Raw genomic sequence first — 22,376 nt, forward strand, 5'->3', positions numbered from 1 at the left:
CACTACCCCCTTTTTTGTCCTGTGACTACAGAAGTGTTAACAAGCCTCTTCACCTTAAATGGTCTGTTAGGATATTTGCTAACTAGTTGTGCTAAACAAACTCTTCCACCTTGTATTTTGCTGACACACTCTGAATAAGTTTCCCAGACCTGAAGAAGAGCTCAAAAGCTTGTCTCTCTCGCCAACAGAAGTTGGTCCAGCAAAAAAGATATTACCTCACCCACCGTGTCTCTAATATCCTGGGACACAGCTACAACACTGCATACAACCTAGCTGTTGTCCATGTAGTCCAGTATCTAGCTATTTGAGCAGGGACTGCCGTTATCTATGTTTCTTTAGCACCCTAATACCTCTAGATGTTACCAATGTGAAAGAGGAAGAAACCACCCCATAACAGACAATCATGGAATAACCTGTCCATTCTTCCTAATGCCTCATTGACTAGTGACTACTACTACCACCACCAATTGGGCCCAGCAATACTCCAAGATGTAGGTAGGCTTCCATCCCTTCCTAACAGAGCATCTCTGTACACAGTCCTTTTCCTCTGGCTTTGTACTGGGTCCAGGATTTAGGGCTAATGTAATACAGGTGTAGATTTAAAAACACACCCACAAATGGAAAGGTTCTACATAATGACACAGAAAATGATAACCATGTTATAGGATTTTTGCACCACTCAAGATTAGATAAATTTATCCTGTCTAGAGACTTCAATAGGATGGTTACTTTAAACACACTTCTTGCCCCAGCAAAGCCTATAGAAAGGAAATTCTCTTTTATATTCTGTTGGATTTTAAGATAACTTCTGTAGAATTTTATTGGCTTCACCTCTATTAAAATTCTAAAATAAGTTTTTGTAAAGAAGGTGACCAGCCCTCTGTGGAGAAAGAAGTGGTTCGGGACTATTTAGAAAAGCTGGACGTGCACAAGTCCATGGGGCCGGATGCGTTGCATACGAGAGTGCTAAAGGAGTTGGCGGATGTGATTGCAGAGCCATTGGCCATTATCTTTGAAAACTCATGGCGATCGGGGGAAGTCCCAGACAACTGGAAAAAGGCTAATGTAGTGCCCATCTTTAAAAAAGGGAAGAAGGAGGATCCTGGGAACTACAGGCCAGTCAGCCTCACCTCAGTCCCTGGAAAAATCATGGAGCAGGTCCTCAAGGAATCAATTCTGAAGCACTTAGAGGAGAGGAAAGTGATCAGGAACAGTCAGCATGGATTCACCAAGGGCAAGTCATGCCTGACTAATCTAATTGCCTTCTATGATGAGATAACTGGCTCTGTGGATGAAGGGAAAGCAGTGGACGTGTTGTTCCTTGACTTTAGCAAAGCTTTTGACACAGTCTCCTACAGCATTCTTGCCAGCAAGTTAAAGAAGTATGGGCTGGATGAATGGACTATAAGGTGGATAGAAAGCTGGCTAGATTGTCGGGCTCAACGGGTAGTGATCAATGGCTCCATGTCTAGCTGGCAACTGGTATCAAGCGGAGTACCCCAAGGGTCGGTCCTGGGGCCGGTTTTGTTCAATATCTTCATAAATGATCTGCAGGATGGTGTGGATTGCACCCTCAGCAAGTTTGCAGATGACATTAAACTGGGAGGAGAGGTAGATACACTGGAGGGTAGGGATAGGATACAGAGGGACCTAGACAGATTGGAGGATTAGGCCAAAAGAAATCTGATGAGGTTCAACAAGGACAAGTGCAGAGTCCTGCACTCAGGACGGAAGAATCCAATGCACCACTACAGACTAGGGACTGAATGGCTCGGCAGCAGTTCTGCAGAAAAGGACCTAGGGGTTACAGTGGACGAGAAGCTGGATATGAGTCAACAGTGTGCCCTTGTTGCCAAGAAGGCCAATGGCATTTTGGGATGTATAAGTAGGGGCGTTGCCAGCAGATCGAGGGACGTGATCGTTCCCCTCTATTCAACTTTGGTGAGGCCTCATTTGGAGTACTGTGTCCAGTTTTCGGCCCCACACTACAAGAAGGATGTGGAAAAATTGGAAAGAGTCCAGCGGAGGGCAACAAAATTGATTAGGGGACTGGAACACATGACTTATGAGGAGAGGCTGAGGGAACTGGGGATGTTTAGTCTACGGAAGAGAAGAATGAGGGGGGATTTGATAGCTGCTTTCAACTACCTGAAAGGGGGTTCCAAAGAGGATGGCTGTAGACTGTTCTCAGTGGTAGCAGATGACAGAACAAGGAGTAATGGTCTCAAGTTGCAGTGGGGGAGATTTAGGTTGGATATTAGGAAAAACTTTTTCACTAGGAGGGTGGTGAAACACTGGAATGCGTTACCTAGGGAGGTGGTGGAATCTCCTTCCTTAGAAGTTTTTAAGGTCAGGCTTGACAAAGCCCTGGCTGGGATGATTTAATTGGGGATCGGTCCTGCTTTGAGCAGGGGGTTGGACTAGATGACCTCCTGAGGTCCCTTCCAACCCTGATATTCTATGATTCTGTGATTCTAAAGAGATATTTTAAAGACAACATTTTAAAGCATTATTTTAATAGTTACTTTCTTTTGTGCTAAAATCTGATTTCAGAAAGGCATTTTCTCTGAAAATATTGATGCTGTTGCTAACATTGCAGGAACCTGATTCCTCACATTCCTTACAGGCTTTGGGATGTTAGTGATGTTATCAATATAACCAGGGAAAAACAAATAACCTTGAATTCAGGTCTTGACAGATAAATTAAGGAACAACTGATTTCATTTTAAAGGGCACATATTTGTAATTTTAAAGTTTGAAATGCATTCTGTTAAGCGTCTAGGACCACGGGACAAACAGCACAGAATGGAACTTTATAGCCAAATACATTCCCCTTGAAGCCAAAAATGAGGTGAAAATGAGCTGTTAGGGCATACTATACAAGTTTGTATGCTTTTAAGCTTCTTTAAAATAATAAAATACCTAGCCCTAGAGGCCAAGGGATCCTAAGATCTCTGCTGCTTTTGTTGAAAGTGTTAACCCAAGCCATTTCTCATCCGCACACTGACCCTTTGAAGCTGGTGTCTCTTTTGCTGAAGCTCCTTCAAAGTGAGAAACAGATTTTTTTTTAATAAAAGCTGAAAATCTTTTTTTAGACTTAAACACAGCCCTGAGCAGAAATAAAAACCCTTTTGCACATATTTTGTACATGCTATCATGCTTAGAAGTCACTGCTGAAAAGCACTTGTAGTTACTATGCTGGAGTGCAGGAAAGCAAAGAAACTACTTCAGAGATAAATTAAATCTGGGTTTCATCAGAGCAGCAGAAGAGATATTTTTTGAAGATCATACATATAAATACTTCAGATAGGCAGTATGTGATTGAAACATACCAAGGAATTATCAGGAAAGTAGTGTGAGACAAGTGAGAAATATACAGTACACCATTAGGAGACTATGATGAACGCCTAGCTCTTGGTTACTATGTGGCACAAAAACGTCAATCTGCTATAACAAGCTGTGCTGCAACAATACAAGGAGTTGTTTGAAACTAGATTTTTTTTTATTTTTCTATATGCATATAATTAGGATGTATTTATATTTTAGGGTCCTGGTGTCATGTACAAACCAATTATGCTTTACACATGGGATTCAGATGTATAAACCCATCATGTACAATGTACAAACTTGTTATCTAAAACTCTTTCATCTTCTCAATTATCTCTTTATCTGCTGTATATTTAGATAAGATCTTCTGACAGCTTTGGTCTTTCTGTGTCAGTAAAGTAACTAGTACATTTTGGGTGTTAAATTAATAAATGATTAATGAATAAATAATAATGTGCAAACATCATGTTCATATGTCTAAGCCTTTGGCTTACTTTTATGTTATAAAATGTAAAGCACCAAGGTAGATTAAAGAGTACTAATGAATCGATACAATTGCATGACATTTTTACAGACCCCACAGACTTAAGGGGGCAGATCTTCTGCTAGTGGAAATTGTTACAGATCATTTGAAGTCACTTGAACTATGACAATTTACGTCAACTGAGGAGCTACCCCAAAAGGTGGCTAACAATACCTGATAATCGAAAGAATGTCCCACAAGAAAATATTGGTCTAACACAGGAGCAATCAAATTTGAGATGTGGTGGATTCTCCATCACTTTAAATCAAGACAGGATTTCTTTCTCAAAGATACAGTAGAACCTCAGAGTTACGAACACCAGAGTTACAAACTGACTAGTCAATCAGACACCTCATTTGGAACTAGAAGGATGCAATCAGGCATCAGCAGAGATGACAAAAAAAGAAAAAAAGAAAAAGAAATACAGTACTGTTTTAAATGTAAACTACTAAAAAAATATAAAGGGAAAGTTTAAATTTTTTTTTGACAGGGTAAGGAAACTCTGTGCTTGCTTCATTTATATTAAGATGGTTAAAAGCAGCATTATTGTTCTGCATAGTAAAGTTTCAAAGCTGTATTAAGTCAATGTTCAGTTGGAAACTTTTGAAAGAACTATAATGTTTTGCTCAGAGTTACAACTAACCTCCTTTCCCGAGGTGTTCGTAATTCTGATGTTCTACTATAGTTTGAACAGCAGTTATGGCCTTGATGCAGAAATCACTGGGTGAAGTTCTATGGCCTGTGTTATGCAGGTCAGACTAGATCATCATAATTGTCCACTGTGGTCTTAAAAAAAATCTATGAATCTTTGAAAGCAACAAAAATGTATACCAAAATCTCCCTATGGTATACAAAGCCATGAATGTAAGGTCATTTGTTTTTCCTTGGAATCTTTCTAGAACAAACAAAAGAACATGTGCAAGACTTTAGTTACCTTAAATACAACTTTCCCTTTGCAGCTGAGCAGTAAACAGTGTTTTAGAGAAGAATCTGTCTGTGGCCACTTCAAAGGCCTATTTAATGTCCCCCCTGCCCCCTTTCTTCTTCCTAGAACAGCAGAGGACTAGAGTTTCTCAGAGATAAATCACTTTCTTCTACCTCAGAACAAAATGAAAGAAGCATGTATACCCTAGATGTTTCTTAATTGTTACAATTAACTCAGCTATTTTCTGCAGTCAATGCTGAATATACAGTTTAATTTGTCTCATAAACTGTACTTGCCACTTGGTTCCCCATCCACTTTTCAATGGGAAAACACCTGTTCTTGAACTGAACTGTAATGTACCCACTGAGCATCTGTAGTAATATAATGCATGTATCATTGGTAGTAGAAGATGGATCTGCCAGGGTGCACAGTTGTGGCAGTGATCAGTGGAGTTGTCATAGATTGAATTCTCTGTCAAGTAATCTCATCATGGGAGCCTTTCAGAGGTGTTGGGCATCCACACCTCCCATTTACTGCAACTGGAGCTTCTGGTGCTCAGCACTTCTGAAAAATCAGGCCCCAAAATCCAAACCAGTTTTTAAACTAGTTTAACCATTTAGCCCTGCAGTGTAGACAATGCTGGTGGCTGGAAGTGGTCTTAGAACTGGTTTACATAAACTAGTTATCAAAACATTTCCAGTGACTTTAGCCTTGCCCATACTGCAGCTCTAACTGGTTTTAAAACTAGTTCACTCAACAGTTTGAAGTTTTTAAAATACTTCCCCAGGGTAGTACGGAGATATAGCCTCAGTATATATGGCTAATATTATTAGAGAAAGAATGCTATGAATATATACTTTTAGAACAAATATACTTTTCATCTAGTCTTACGTTGGGAGTTTACTGGCAGATAATCTTTGGTGCTCTCATACTGTTGGACAATCAATACTTAGTAAAGCCAGTTAAGGGAAGGAAATTAAAGTCAGAAGTAATTGAATGGCAGCACATTAGGAGCTCTGAATTATATTAATAGCATGAAGGCTTCTGTCCTACAGGGGAGTGCTAATGATGACACAGCCATCCATTTACATACCCCTGTACTGGAACAAACACCTTGGAAATCAACACCTTGTTTACATGGAGGTCTGAGCCACTGGTGTTATTGACATAGCTACACTGGGGCAAATTCCTAATGTAGAGGCAATGTACCAATGTAAACCACGACTTGTATGGTGTATCCTTATGAGCACAGAAAGGGTTTGCACCCGTGCAGTTACATCAATGTAGCAACACCGCTGGCTAAAAACCCGAACATACAGAAGATCCTGAAGGTTGCTAACATTGGTTAAATTGCTTAGATATGGCTTTGGCTCTTGACATTGTTCTCAGCACTGTTTCAATCAGACTCTATCCCAGCAGGGTTAGATGACATCATGTTGCACATGGGGTCAGAGTTACTAATATTGTAACTTTGAAATCTACAGGCCTGGATCTTTTCTATTGCAACCATTGTTAAGAGCTCCCTCGGATTAAGTGCTATCTAGAGTATATAATAGGGCCATGCCTGGGGTAGGCAAATTCCACGCCTGCCCGAGGCTTCCAGTTTTTTTGGGGGGGTGAGGGGGGAACAACGCCCCACTGCCTCCCAAAGTATGCTCATGCAGAAGGTCTATAAAGAGTCACCACCCCTTCTTGGGGTACATTTCCTGAAAACCCTGCTATTGAATTAACTCAATCTAGGTGTACAGTACACACCGATAATAATCAAGATACAATATTCATAAATTGTTACCAGCAGCTCCAAATCTGTCATATCCACTTATTAAGTAGTGGGATTAATTCCCTCAGCCTTCCTACAATTCTTTAAATCATTTGATATTTTTAGTAGGGCTGTTGATTAATCGCAGTTAACTCTTGCAATTAATTGCAGTTTTAATTGCACTGTGAAATAGAATGCCAATTGAAATTAAATATTTTGATTGTTTTTCTACATTTTAAAATATATTGATTTCAATTACAAATATTTGCATTGTAAAAATGGCAAAGTATTTTTCAATTCACCTCATACAATTACTGTAGTGCAATCTGTCATGTAAGTGCAATTTACAAATGTAGATTTTTTTGTTATATAACTGCACTCCAAAATAAAGTAAAACTTTAGAGCCCATACATCCACTCAGTCCTACTTCTTGTTCAGCCAATCACTCAGAAAAACAAGTTTGGTTACATTTACAGGAGATAATGCTGCCTGCTTCTTTGTCACCTGAAAGTGAGAAAAGGCATTTGCTTAGCACTTTTGTAGCCAGCATTGCAAGATAGGTGCCAGTTATGCTAATATTTGCATGCCTCTTCATGCTTTGGCTACAATTCTAGAGGATATGATTTAATGCTGATGATGCTCATTAAAAATGCATAATTAAATTTGAAGCTGAACTCCTTGGGGGAGAATTGTATGTCTCCTACTCTGTTTTACTGCATTCTTCCATATATTTCATGTTATAGCAGTCTCAGATGATGACCCTGCACATGTTGTTCATATTAAGAACAATTTCACTGCAGATTTGACAAAACACAGATTTCTAAAGATAGCTACAGCACTTGACCCAAGGTTTAAGAATCTGAAACCTCTTCCAAAATCTGAGAGGAATGAGGTGTGGAGCATGCTTTCAGAAGTCTTAAAAGAGCAACACTCCAATGTGGAAACTACAGAACCTGAACCACCAAAAAAGGGCGGGGTGGGGAGGGTCGGGAAGCTTCTGCTGGTGGTATCTGACTCAGATGAAAATGAACATCCACTGGTCTGCACTGCTTTGGATCATTCTCAAGCAGAACCCATCATCAGCCTGAACTCATGTCCTCTGGAAAGGTGGAAGGGACATATGAATCTTTAGTGCAGCTGGCACATGAATATCTTGCAATGCCAGCTATAACAGTGCCATGTGAATGCCTGTTCTCACTTTCAGGTGACGTTGTCCACAAGAAGTGGGCAGCATTATCTCCTGTAATGTAAACAACCTTGTTTTTCTGAAGAAGGATGACTAAGTGGATGCATGGGCTCTAAAGTTTTAGATTGTACCCAAAAAAAAAAGCCTGTTTTATTTTTGAATGCATAGTTCTACATTTGCAATTTCAACTTACATAAGAGATTGCACTACTGGACTTACTAGATGAATTGACAAATACTTTGTTTTTACAGTGCAAATATTTGTAATCAAAATATAGTGATCACTTTACACTTTGTATTCTGTGTTGTACTTGAAATATAGAGATTTGAAAATGTAGAAACATCCAAAACTAAATAGTATTCTTGTTTAACAGCGTGATTAACTTTTTATTTGCTTGACCGTCCTAATTTTTAGAAAAATATTTGGAGCCCCATACATGTTACTGTTAATAACTATTCATATTATTCCTACTTCTGCCTTTCCCACCACCTACAGTTCTTGAGAATTCACTGTGATCTGTTCACAAAACAGAAGGAAAAAATACATACACTTCTGGTGGGAGGCAAAAGTGGGACCAAACAAAAAAAAAAGTGTACCTGATCTTGGGAACTTGGTCAAAGGCATAGGAGCTAGTAAGGAGCCCAAGGAAAGCTTGGTTACCAACAGAGGTGCAAGAGGAGACGATTTCATTCCATACCTAAAATTGCTTACAAACTGTTTCTTCCAAATAGAGGGAGGAAAAGGGATTTGGCTAATTCTTGGAGCTGTTTCTGATGTTATGTGAGTAACTAAAGTCTCAGTCTAGATGCGATAAATCGAACCCTGAATCGACTCCTGTACTCCACCTCGGCAGGAGGAGTAAGCAGAGTCGACGGGGTAGCCGCTGCGGTCGACTTGCCGCCATGAGGACAGTCAGGTAACTTGAACTAAGAAACTTTGACTTCAGCTATGTGAAAAGCATAGCGGAAGTTGCGTATCTTAGTTCAAACCCCCCTGCCCCAATGTAGCCCAGGCCTTTGTAAACACCAAATCAAAGGCATTTCCCTCTGTGTGCGCATGTGTCTCTTCTATAGCAGAAGACATCTGCTCACAAAACTACAGCTTTCTACCCCAGTGTGGAGGACTCCACCCCTTTAAAAGGAGTGGAATCCTCCACACTGGTGCAGAACTCCACTCCTTTTAAAGGGGCAGTGCACAGAAAATGAGTCAGAACAGATCCAAGCTATATACATGACAGTGTTCAAAAGCAGTTGTGCAAACAAACAGGTACAGAAAATGGATAAGGTCTTTCTTCCTTAGCAAGAAAAATACTGACATTTGTCATGCAAGTATCAGAAGTGGAGTGCATGAATCAGTTTGCTTTGTGGATAAAAATCTGTATTGTTATACAGTTTGTTGACAAGCTTAATACTAGTTAAAATAATTGATTAGGGGCTTATCTTCACTAGAGTGTGATCTCAGGGTGTAACTTCAGTGTTGCCCCTAACTCAGATTCCCATGTGCATGCGCAAACCTCTAGTTTGAGTTGAGTGGTGCTTTAAGCCTGAGCAAGCTGGGCCATGAGCTTCAACTCTCACCGCCCCAAGTGTTACTGATGCTGGAGCGAGTGCTGCAGTGGGGATGCAGCTAGTCAGTGCTGCTAGTATAACCACTCCGCCTGCTCCAGCATTGCTTTGCCGTGTGACCTGGAGCTAGGCTAACTCACTTGCGTGTACATATATCACACTGACACTGCAGTTAAGACAAGCCCTAAGGCGAGCTAGTTGGTGGCAAACATAGAATTCTTTCAGTGTGGTGTTTCTGTAGAGTGCCTGTCACTTTGAAAGAGGTCTGGGAAAAGAGCCCACTTGAGAATGGCCAAAGGGAACCAGAGCTGCTGGAGCATCTAGACTTGTTACCCCCAAAATTTGGACCCAAGGCACTTCAGTATTGGTCTGCCTATAATTATAAATTGATTTGTTAATTTAATCTGTCCAAAGGGGGAAAAGGTAGTGACCCACCCTAAGATAATTGCCAGGAAGTTGGTCTCTGACCTGCAGAGGACTCCCCAGAGCAGACTAATCCTGCTATCTCTTAGAAAGCCACAGATATAGCCCTCTGCTCAAAGGATTGTCATACACGCAGTAGTTCTTTGAGAACAAAGTCTTATTTATTGAGATAATTATGTGATTACTGTTTTGTCTTGCTTTAGTGATATATATACCCAGATATGCTAACAGTCCCTAGATCAGTGGTGGGCAACCTACGGCCCGCATGCCGCACGCAGCCCATCAGGGTAATCCGCTGTAGAGACAGTTTGTTTACTTTGACCATCCACAGGCACGGCCGCCCACAGCTCCCAGTGGCTGCGGTTTGCTATTCCCGGCCACTGGGAGCTACACCAGGTTGCCCACCACTGCCCTAGATGCTCATCAGTTCCAGTTTCTCATGCTTGTTCCTTCAACTACTTCCCTTGGCAGCCTTATTTCCTAATAATTTCTTAAATAAAAGAGGTCTTCCTAATCTTCAGTCTACATTAGGGATGGATAAACTAGCTCAGAGCAGGGGCAGGAAAAGGCGGGGCATGGGTAGGGGTTTGGGGGAAGGAGTGGAGTGGGGGCGGGGCCTGGGGCAGAGCAGGAGCAGGAAGATGCTCCCCTTCTGTTATAAGAAAGGGTGAATTGAAATGCCTGCGCTCCCTTCTCTATGGCATTTATTATTTCTAGGGCCCTACCAATTTCATGGCTGTGAAAAATATCATGGACCCATGAATTAAGACCTCCCACGTGAAATCCGATCTCCCCTGTGCTGCTGGGAGTTCCCCAGTCGGATGCTCCTAGCTGCTAATCCTGGCTGGGCTAGGGAGGGACAGGACTTGCTCTTCCCCTGCATGACTGCTTTCGGGGGGAGATCAGACCCACCTCTAGATACCTCCCTTTGCTGCAGGAAGCTCCGGGCTGGGCTCTGAAAGCACCACATAAATGAGGGTGGCAATCCCAGGACTTCCCTAGAACAGGTTTGCAACCCCGCACAATTTGCTCTTGGGTCAGGACCTACACTGTTATCACATCATAATATTTCAGATGTAATGTGAAACTGACTAATTTTCAAATCCTATGGCTGTGAAATTGACCAGAATGGACTATGAATTTTGTAGGTCCCTAATTATTTTTATACCTCTATTGTCTCATCAAGTATTAATCCCCTCTCTAAGATAAATAGCCTTCAGTTTCTCTTCATAAGCAAGTTTTTTCTACAATATGCCTCTAATGATACTCATCACTGAACCCTTTAATTTCAGCTATATCTGTAACCATATTTTGTTTCCAGCAAAAGAATTGACAAGTGATTTCCCCATCACCATCCTATTTTAGTCAATCTTTTTTTTCAATTCCATCAATTTTTTTCAGGTTTTTATTTTTAAAAAACCCCAAAACTCAATTTCAGTTTTTAAGCAATTGTTTTGAAATGTTTTGATTTAAACAGAAACATTTCTATTTTAAATCAAATGTTCTGAGTTGCCAAAAACAGCTTTTTTTTTTGCTCTTCAACAACAAAAAAAATCCTCACCAAAAATTTCTGTTTTGACAGATGTTTTCTACAAACTCATAACAGTGGGAAATGCTGGGGCACACCAGTGTAGAGCTTTTGGAAGGATGAAACTTTACCACTTATTTCTATTCTTTGCTTTCTGTCCTTTGCCAGTTTCTGATCCATGGCAGCACTTTGCATCTCACCTTATGACTCTTTAGTGTCCTTAATAGGGGAGAAACCCAGATTTCACATCCACCTTCAGAAATGCCTCCCACCCGCATCAAAGGGTGGAGGAATTGATGGGCCAACAGTGAGAGGGGGACAGTCCCAGTAGCAAGGGAGGGATACACTTGCCAAGGGCCAATAGGTAGCTCCTCCCCCTGGGAGTCTCTAGGACCCATTGGTCAGCTAGGGGAGAGGGGTGCTGATTGGCCAGTATTCCCCAGTTTCCAGGATTTAGACCAGCACAGGGGCCATGTGGAGCCTCTTTTGGCTGTGTTCCAGCAGCCCACCATACCCACCTGACCTAGGAATGGGAACCTAGCCTGACAGATACTGCAGGTCCAGCTGATCAACTGTTTAACGGTCAGGAGGGAATTTTTTCTCCCATGGATCAATTAGCAGAGGACCAGGGAGTTTTTTGCCTTCCTCTTAGCACCTTCAAGCCACAGCGGTTTAGGTATTAAGCACATTCCTACTTAATGGAGGTACTGGGGTGCAGTTGTTTATTCATCATAACTTGCGGCCGGTTTCTAGTGCATTTAAGATAATAAAATGAACAGTTCCCAGAGGTAAAAGCAGTGCTTAATTTGTGCTGGGGCTTGCCAGGGCTGAGCCCCGGCACCTCTTGGCTTGGCAGTTCATAGCCCCAGCACCTCTGGGCTTCTCACATCAGTTATGAAAGTAAAAAAATTGCTTGAGCCCTGACAACTCTTTAATTACAAATTAAGCACTGGGTAAAAGACTTGTGATTTTGATGTTGGGACTTGGGCTCATGATAGGGTGAGACTTTATGGCCCTCTCAGGCTGAGGTCAGACCTTGTGGCCCATGTGGGCCAATGTCCCCACCTTGCTATGTCCCCCTCATGGGGATCCTGTGCTAGGACTCAAAGAGCTGAGACTTGGGGAGTAGCCTGAGGAGAGCCACTCCACAAGCTATGGTGTATGGTAAGGAGCCCTGTAATCACACTGGAATCAATTAAATGCCTGGTATAGGATAGTATGGGCGATAGGTGGGTAGCGCCCGTCCCCTGTATTAAAATATAATAAAAATTGTTGCCCGCCTCTTCATTCCATGTCCTCATTTTGCCGTTGCAACCACCTCATGAGGTTCTTGAAATAAAAAAGAGTTACAGTCATTGGTAGAGCTAAGTTACAACCACCTCATGAGGTTCTTGAAATAAAAAAAGAGTTACAGTCATTGGTAGAGCTAAGTTAGCCATCTTGCTTTAATGATGGCTTAGCAATACATATTAGTGTACTTTTTAATATTTAAACAAAATATTTAAGTAGTTTTCCCTCAGGTATTCCTCATCCTATTGATCTCATCACATGCAGTACCTCACACTCTCAACACCAAAGTGTTTAGTATTATTCATACTGCCACTAAAATAGTACCCAAGCATTTTCAGTTATATACAAATGTGATGCAGTTTATTGATATAGAATGTGGAAAACTATACAGTCCTCTGCATGTTGATAACGACCCAGTTATGTTATTCAAGAGCTCAAACAGAAATTAGACATCCAAGACATGGCTTTGCTATTGGTCTTGCAAGAGATTTGTCATCCATCTGGCAACCTCAGTATCCCTCCTCTGGTACATGGTGCTTTAAAGAAAGGTGAAAAACTTCAATAATGCATCAGGCCAAACATAAAAACCTGTATGTGGCAGAAAAATTCCTTCCTGCTCTGAGCAGCAACAAATTGACTGAAGTATGAGATTTGATTACCCTTATATTAGCATGCATATCAATAGTGTTATTAGGCATAACATTACTTGGCTTCTTTTAAAACCTATCTGAGATCTACAGGGATACTCAGTTCTACAGGATGACTACTTGCAGCAGGCTGAAACTCTGAGCTAGCTTTTTCCAGCTCATCCTTTAAATTACTTCCACCCAGCTCCACCCAGACTGGCAGCCAAGCCACTCCAATAAACAAAACCTGAACAAAATCTTCACAACCAAACATCTGTCTCTTCCATCCCTTCTGTGAGGGGAGTTTCCCAATGCTCCTCCATAATTTTGGAAGCAGAGTCGATCTGTTATATTCCAGTATCTCTACTTCAATTATGAGGGAAGAGGGAGATTATAATTATAATTATTCTTCCCAGAATTTATCCTAATTTGCTTAGAAATAGGGATAGACTCCTGACCCCCAGCCTAAGGGGATGAGTTTTTCAAGACACCAACTGTTTCTCTGGGGCCACTTCCTCTCTTCTGCAGCATATGCCTCTGTCATTCCTTGGCTCTCTGTCTGATCTCTAACGGGGTAGCCTGGTCTTCAAGACTTCCCCCTCTGCCCTTACAGGGCCACTATACCTCATTACATGACTATAAATAAGAGGGTAGTGTTTCCTTTTATTTGTTTCACATTTATCTTCATTTAATATAACCGAGTAACTAGAACTGGGTTCAGTTGCCAGTATGCTGTGATACTTTCCTCACTGTTGACTTTTTTGCAAGTAAAACATCAGAATAAACAGGTTTCATGTCTTAAACAGGGAAACTACTGTATGCCAGCAAGCGTGGGAGAAAGATAGTCAATATAGTTCTAGTTGTTAATGGCTACGTAGAGATGTGGTACCATTTTCAAAAGTGCCTAAATGACTTAGGGACCTAAGTGCCTAGCTCCCTTTTGAAAATGGGATTTAGGAGCCCAGGTCTTAATGAAAGTGAACAGGATGTCAAAGCCTAACTACCTAAGGCCCTTTTGAAAATGTAACCCCTAACTGTTAGTAGAAACATGGTCAGGGAGAGATTCCTCTGTTTCCAGCAGTGATGCAAACGAATGTGCTGCTTACACTGAGAGTGAAAAAAATGAATCTGAAGGCAATAAATAAATAATTTTTTTCCCAGCACCGTGTTGTGCTGTCTGCTCATGAGTTCTGCAGTAAGTAGTGAGGAAGGAAGACTCGGGTTCCTGAAGCAGCAGCAAAGTACTCCAGAGCTGCCACGGCAGCCTCAGAGACGAAGAACCTTCTATTTTTGCTGGATTTCCACATCCCATGGTGGGGAATAGCTGGTGTTAACCAAGTAATCACCCCATTCTTCCCCATCCCTGCCAGCAAACTGTTCCTCATGATGCAGAGTCAATCCACATTGCACACAAGGTGGTATGCAAACCCTGTGTGTTGGGTGTGACGATGTCCCCCATAAGGCTTTATGGCAGTGGTTCCCAAACTTATTCTAGTTATGTCATATATACATTCATGTGTTTTATGCTACATATGCCATGTAACATATCGCTGTAAAGGTTATGATCTACTGAATCTATTAATCCTGTTTGTATGCATGTATCATTTTTGTATTCGATGTTATGAATATTAGCTGCATGCTTGTTTGATTCTAAGTAGGTTTTAGTGAAGCAGTTGGTCAGCTTCCTGAGAAAAGACTATTCTCAGTAAGTGCCCAGTCAAGAAGCCCTTAAGCCAACAATGAACTTGGAGACGCCAATCCACAACTTGGAGACGCTTTCCCAGGAATGTGGCTTGGCTGGTAAGGGACTCAGGCATGCATGAACATGTGACTTGCCCAGGTGACTCCAAAACTCCATTTTGTAGCTGGACTTTGCATAGGAAAGAGGAGGGGGTCTCCACCCACAAGAGAAAGTCTATTTAACCCCCTGGGAGATCCCTCCATTTTGTCATCAGCTGGCTAAGGAGATAGCCTCTCCACCCCCAAGGATACCTGAAAGAAACTGGAACAAGGGACAGTAACTACAGGGGATGTGAGTGCTTGCTGGACCCAGACTAGAAGGAGGCTAGTCTGTAAAAGAGGCTCATTGGAAATATCTGAGGGTGATATTTTATCTGTATTCAGCTTCTTACTGTATTAGCATAGATTTGCAGGTTTTATTTTGTTTTGCTTGGTAATTCACTTTGTTCTGTCTGTTACTACTTGGAAACACTTAAATCCTACTTTCTGTATTTAATATAATCACATTTTACTTATTAATTAACCCAGAGTATGTATTAATACTTGGGGGTGGGGGGGCAAACAGATGTGCATATCTCTGTATCAGTGTTATAGAGGGCGAACAATTTATGAGTTTACCCTGTATAAACTTTATACAGGGTAAAACAGATTTATTTAGGGTTTGGACCCCATTGGGAGTTGGGCATCTGAGTGTTAAAGACAGGAACACTTCTGTAAGCTGTTTTCAGTAAAGCCTACAGCTGTTAGGGGATGTGGTTGAGACCTGGGTCTGGGTTTGCAGCAGGCTAGTGGGTCTGGCTCAAACCAGGCAGGGCACTGAAGTGCTAAGCTGCCAGGGCAGGAAAGCAGGAGCAGAAGTAGTCTGGGCGCATCGGGTGGCAGCTCCCAGGGGGTTTCTGTGATCCAACCTGTCACAATGGGTTCCTGTTATACCCCCAGCTCAGTACAACTGCACTGGTTGCCACAGAAAAGGAGCTGGAGCTAGTATTTTTAGACTCTGAAGTCTGAATTGAAGTCCATGATAAAAATGTCCAAGTTAAGTTTTTTTTTTAAAAGGAAGAATCCCGGTTCTCTTTAGGCTTTAGACCTGGACTTGGCCTTGTGTGTAGTAAACTTTTGAAGAATTTTAGGCTTGGAATTTTGGAGTTTGGCAAACAGGTCACATTCCAGAGTTCTCCCTAGTTACAAAACAGTGTGTGTCGCCAGAATCCCTAAATGAAATTGGATGAATGATCCGCTAGATTTTGCTACTGAGGATACTCAGTCGCAAAGCTCTCACTTTGAAAGCTTGAAGTGTTCTTTTAGCTACAGCAGTATCTTTTCTTCTCACTGCAAAGAATAAACTTTGTTTGCACGGCCGTCAACTGGAGGAAATAACATTTTCTGTCTTACAAAAAATAAAAACTATCATACACAATGTCATCTAGAAAATAATATGTGTGAAGCCAAACAGCAGTCTCAACTTGGAGCTCTTTGAATGTGATGATTAAACTCTGTATTAGCATGCAGAGAAAAACATAAGAGAATTAAAGGAATTCTTGGTTAAGCAGGAAAGTCTGTGTTACCTCAAGTGGAATTGCTCCTTTGGTTTAGTGGCTGAACATCCTTAGGGGAATGCATATCAATCCTTATTCTAGTCCCTGCAATGCCTTCTACCGTAATGAATTCCTTCTATGTATACGGGGGCCTAACTGGCAGGTTCAAAATAGTCTCTAGGAACCCTGGGCCTTGGCATCTGAGTCATACTGTGCACCACTCAAAATATGTAAGTATAATTAGTTTAAATGTGTATATATATATTATTATTGAACGTTTCAGTGGTAACACATCTTCCTTAGTTTTGAGGAATGTAATTTGCAATACACAAGTTAAAAATAGAGTTCTAGAACATGCTGCGTTTAGTGAAAAACAGACACTGAAAGTGAGCCAGGAAGGTCTGACTGTCCAGAATATCAAGTATTGCCATCTCTTTAATATCCTGGGACCAACAGAGCTACAAGGTGGGCGTGGTAATATCTTTTATTGGACCAACTTGGTCGAGTAAAAAATATTACCTCATTCACCTTGTCTCAGAATATCAAGAGTAGTCTAATTTTTAAACTATTCTTTGGAATTTGTCAATGAATATAGTGTCCATGGAAGTAAAGGGCTACCAGCGCATCTGGGAGTTCTTACACATTGTACATAAGACAGGAGGGATCCACATGCGCACTATAACTTGCAAGATTGCAATGTTGTACAGTAGAACCTCAGAGTTACAAAAACCAAAGTTATGAACTGACCAGTCAACCACACACTTCATTTAGAACCAGGAGTACACAATCAGGCAGCAGCACAGATGAAAAAAAAAAAAAAGCAAATACAATACAGTGCTGTGTTAAATATAAACTCCTAAAAAACTTCAGGGAAAGCAGCATTTTTCTTCTTCATAGTAAACTTTCAAAGCTGTATTAAGTCAATGTTCACATATAAACTTTTGAAAGAACAACCATAACATTTTTTTCAGTGTTACGAATATTTCAGAGTTACGAACATTCCTGAGGTGTTCGTAACTCTAAGGTTCTACTGTGCCTTCTCTCTTTTTAATGTCATGATAAAACTGATGTGAATTATTCACAACAATCCATCCATCATATTTTGCACCTTTTTGGCTTATGTATTTTTAAGCAGAGTAATATCTCCCAATTCATTCATTATTCAAATGATCCCATATTATTTTCTGAAGTATCCAATACTCCCCGTTTGAGCTATTTTAGTTAGTGTGATTGGTAAAATCAGAGACATGGTATTATTTCAGTTCTCCAGTTGCGGGCCAGATCCAAATCCTGCTGGAATCCGTGGAAATCTTTCCATTTTCTTCAATGGCAATGAGACCAGGTCGTTATGGAACTAATACTCATCACTGAGGCTCTGAATTCCCTTTCTGTAAATATACTTGCCAGTAAAACTTGACTCCATGAATGCATACTGGAAGTGTAGGCAAAACATGGTGTGAGCATCACAGAAGTGGATTTATTTAAAAATGTGAGCAAATATTCACAGAAACTGTTCTCCTCCCCACCCCCAGTATTCATTCAGCTTCAGTCAAGAACTTTGGCTGACAAGGTTAATTTATTTTTAGCACTTGACAGGAAGATCTGTCTTTCCCTAAAATACCTTTTCCAATTATTTAACAAATGATTATTTTAATTTCAGTAACCAAGTGTTCCTTCAACCAAATTGTAGACCTTTCTTTGAAGAAAAAAGGTTACTCTTGAAAGGAGCAGAAAATGTTTGCAACTGTACAGATCCTTCAAAAAAATGTGGAAAGGTACATTTGATAATGCAATAGCATTTTTAATTAGACTGACAGATGTGAGAACTCTCAAGATAACAACAAGGGGTTTTTTTTCCCTTTATGAATGCAGATATGAAACTGTACGGGCAGAGCATTTAGTAGCACATTCTGCTAAAGAAAATGCCTTACAGTGTCGACAGATTGTCAGTACTAAAGTTTTGCTACATTTGAGTGAATTCTGTAGTGGGTTTATTAAAGTGATTTAGTGCAGTGCAGGCAAGTGCAGCATGTGTTCCACCCATTTTGATTAAAAACAAGGCAGAGCATTGGAAAGAAGCCAGAAAGAACAACGTTAAAGTAATCAATTCATATCTTTTTATAAGGCTTCCACAACTAGCCTGTTTGGTGAGTGACAGAACACCCTGAGAACAACAAAAAATCAATAAGCAAAACACACAGAAAAAGAAATCCTGACTGGATTCAAGAGTCACAAAGTAGGTATATGGGAATCGCTTCAGATGAACAGTTCCCTGAGGGACCAGATAACATTGTATTAGGTCAGTTGAGCAGAGACAGAACTATATGCCCATGTAAGGGTCTATCAGGGTGGGCAGTGGCAATAGTCAACTTCGGTGCCAAAGCAACTCTACTTACGTTAGCAAAAGATTAAAATGTAACAGTATTAAAGAGAGTCTTCACCCTCTCTTTAATAACATTGTCAAATAACATTGACAACTAAATCCTGTTAATGGGAACCTGATTTTATTTCAGGTATTTGGATGATTTATTTGTAGCTAGCGGTCCAGGGGCATCAGTTAGGTTAGTTAGCTAACAGGATGTCTGAGGACCAGTATGATTCCATTGTCTAAATATCATTCAAATTACCATTGCCACAGTAGGTCTCTTGCAAAGCATGAGTGGTAAGAAAACAGCCTGGGGACTGTAACTATATAACATCTAACTTCTTGGAGCATGTCAGTCCCACTAGCAAGAGCTTTAGCTTTTTTATTTTATTTTTGTCATGCACTGTTGGTATATCTTGATTTATTGTATCTACCTTTGTCAGATATGCAAAGTTTCTATCGTTATCCTTTGGCAACACATCTATACTTTGATATGTCAGTACAATATTTTGCATTCAATGTATGTACTAGACAACAGTGGGTTTGTAAATGAGCATGAAGGGCCCCACTTTGGTCTAAAGGTTTCTGTGTATTGAAGTTCTCTGTATGCTCCTGCCAGAAGAAGTAGTACTGTAGGAATTTGCCACATATTAGTTGAGCTATATAAACATTTTTCCCTTTGGGTTTTAAAGTCAAATACAGAAAACATGCACTCCCTAGACAATGGTAGGCTGCAATACAGGCAGACTTGTGGTTTGCTTTTTATTATTGTTTTACATCAGCAAGTGGAGGTAAAGTTTTATGGGATTGCTAGCTTCCTGAGTATATTAGGAGAACCATGTTATGTTGTGGCTTTAGGAGACAATACACATATGTTCGTTCAACAAGCTGGCATATTTTGCCTGCAATGCCTGCCTAAATGGCCCAGGGAGGGCTACTGCAATATCAAGCTGTAACGACTGGCCTGCCCCTTTAGGGCCTGGAGTTAGGCCAGCCCCACACAATTAACTTTGCCTGCTATACCTTGGATGGGGTGTGGGATATGTTTAGTAGAAGCAGCTGGGTATGGAGGAGCTGATTCTCCTATTAAGAACAGTAGGAAGCTACACTGAAGGGGGGGTGTGAGTGCTCAGGGAGACAGATAATCACAGGAACTACTGAGCATGAGTTGTTCCAGCCAGAATTTTCAGCTAAAATGCTCCAGGTAGGGAAGGCCTGGGAGAGTCTCTGGGGGAAAGATGTGAAGTATGGACTTGATGGGAATTGAAGACCTTTATGTGGGAATGATGTTATGTTAACAAACCAGCCTGTAGGAGGGGTGTGATGCACTAGAGAAGAGTTTGTTCGGTAGCTTAATTTAAAGGGCCCTGAGCTGAAGAGGGAAACTGAGGCAGGGTGCCTGCAGAGTGATTTGTGGCTATGAGAGGGCACTTGGGGGGTGGCTAGCCTGTTTACATAAGGGGATGCAGAAATGGCAAACAGCTGACTTTGAGGTTTGTATGAAACATTCTCCTGATGGGGGTGGTGGTGCCATGATGCCCCTTTACTACATCAATTCTGAGCTAAATTTTTGGCTCCTAGTGACCATTACATGTCAGCCTAGAGCAGGGGTTCCCAAACTTGGTTTGCGGCTTGTTCAGAGTAACCCCTGGCGGCCCCGGAGATGTTTTGTTTACCTGAGCATCCGCAGGTATGGCCGCTCGCAGCTCCCAGTGGTTACGGTTCGCAGCTCAGCCGGCCAGAGGATCGGGCTGGCTGCTGGAGCAGCATTCAGCTGCGTAGGGCACCAGGAAATTTGGGGCAATTTGGTTCCCCAAATTCCTGGTGCCCTATGCAGCTGTGTAGTTTGCATATGGGTAAGGACGGCCCTGCAGGGAAATGTATGATAGGGCTTTACGTTTTGCATGCAACTACCTGATTTGTACTCTGTGTTTTGGACAAACTGCCGGATTTGGCTTAATACACATTTAGACATGTGCCATGCAGCTTGGCCCATCTCTCTGCTGGAGCTACTTCAACACTCCAAAACAGTTTCTGTAAAATACATAGTATAAACAGAGTACATACGGAATAGAACAGAGATGTTCAGACATTTTTCTGTCTCGATAATAGTGGAGGGCTCTCTTGTTGTAAAAGGGGTTCAGTATGTCTGAGTTCCTATTCTTATTCTGATACTATCTTACTATGTGACCTTGAGCAAACTACGCAGCCTCTCAGGGGCTTTGTTTCCCCATCAGTGGGTGGGGATAATATTACTTACCCACCTTTGTGAAGCACTTTGAAGGCCTTAAATGAAATGCAAATACATCTTAACTCACAGCGGTCAAGTGATGAGCACAAGAGAAATGTAGATAAATTAGGGCCAAATTCTGCTACCTTTATTCATACTGATTAGTACCTTACTCTGAGTAGTCCTATTGATTTTAATGGTACTTGGCATAAGTAAGAGTGACAGAACATGGCCATTTATGTTATAAAAATGCAAAATATTGTGTAAAAGCCAAGAAAAGTCATGTCCAACGCCCTGAACAACAGGATCAGTGTGTGAGACAGCAAAATATACAAGCAGGAGAGTGTGCTGCAAAGACTGAAATATACCATAAGGCCTCTGAGACCTAAGCAAAATGGGGCTCTACTATAACACCGTAGTTTATGCCCCTATTACCCATAGGTTTAGGAGCTTAGATAGTATATTTCACTCTCTGCTATGACTATCCTTGGGTGTTTTCCTGTCAGCCTCAGTGTTTTGTTGGGATTTTTTTAAACATAAATTACTAGAATATAGACATAGTACAGTAAACTGCCAGCTCAGTTCAAGTCAGCTAATGCCCTCAGTTACTTTTATTTCCCAGTATGTCGCAAGTGTCCACTCATTTCTTGATAGAGGTGTCTAGGTTGGAATACACCCAGCTCCCTGCAGGCAGCAATTACAATTATCTACCACCAATGGGTAGAATTGAATTAAAGTATCAGCAGAAATGAATCCCCTTGCCAGCTAGGTCATGCTCCTATAGCACCTTGTGGTATAAGTAGAGGTGCCATTAGAAGGAGAATTACATTTTCCAGAAAGGGGGAGAGGGAAGGGCGGGGAGGAAAGAGAAATCTGACCTCACTGTCAGCTGAATACAGGAAAAACCATGACCAGTGGCATCAGATTAGCCTATTTCCATGCTAGAGGACAAGTGCTACAATGGCAGTGACATCTGGGAAAAGAAATACAAGAACAAAATAAAATATTGGTGACAATGGTGGGATAATTGCTCGCTTTCAGAACGAGGAGGGAACTTATAGATTCAAAGGCCAGAAGGGACCATTGTAACCATCTAGTCCAGGGGTGGGCAAACTTTTTGGCCCCGGGGCCACATCAGGGTTGCAAAACTATATGGAGGGCCAGGTAGGGAAGGCTGTGCCTCTCCAAACAGTCTGTCCCCTGCCCCTTATCTGTCCTCTCCACTTCCCGCTCCCTGACTGCCCCCCTCAGAATCCCTGACCCATCCAAACAACTCGCTCCTTGTCCACTGACCGCCCCATGCTGGGACCCCCACCTCTAACTGCCTCCCAGAACCCCACCCCCTATTGAACCC

Source organism: Lepidochelys olivacea, assembly GCF_965140295.1.
Source record: "Lepidochelys olivacea isolate rLepOli2 genome assembly, chromosome: 1".
In the NCBI taxonomy this organism is placed as follows: domain Eukaryota; kingdom Metazoa; phylum Chordata; order Testudines; family Cheloniidae; genus Lepidochelys; species Lepidochelys olivacea.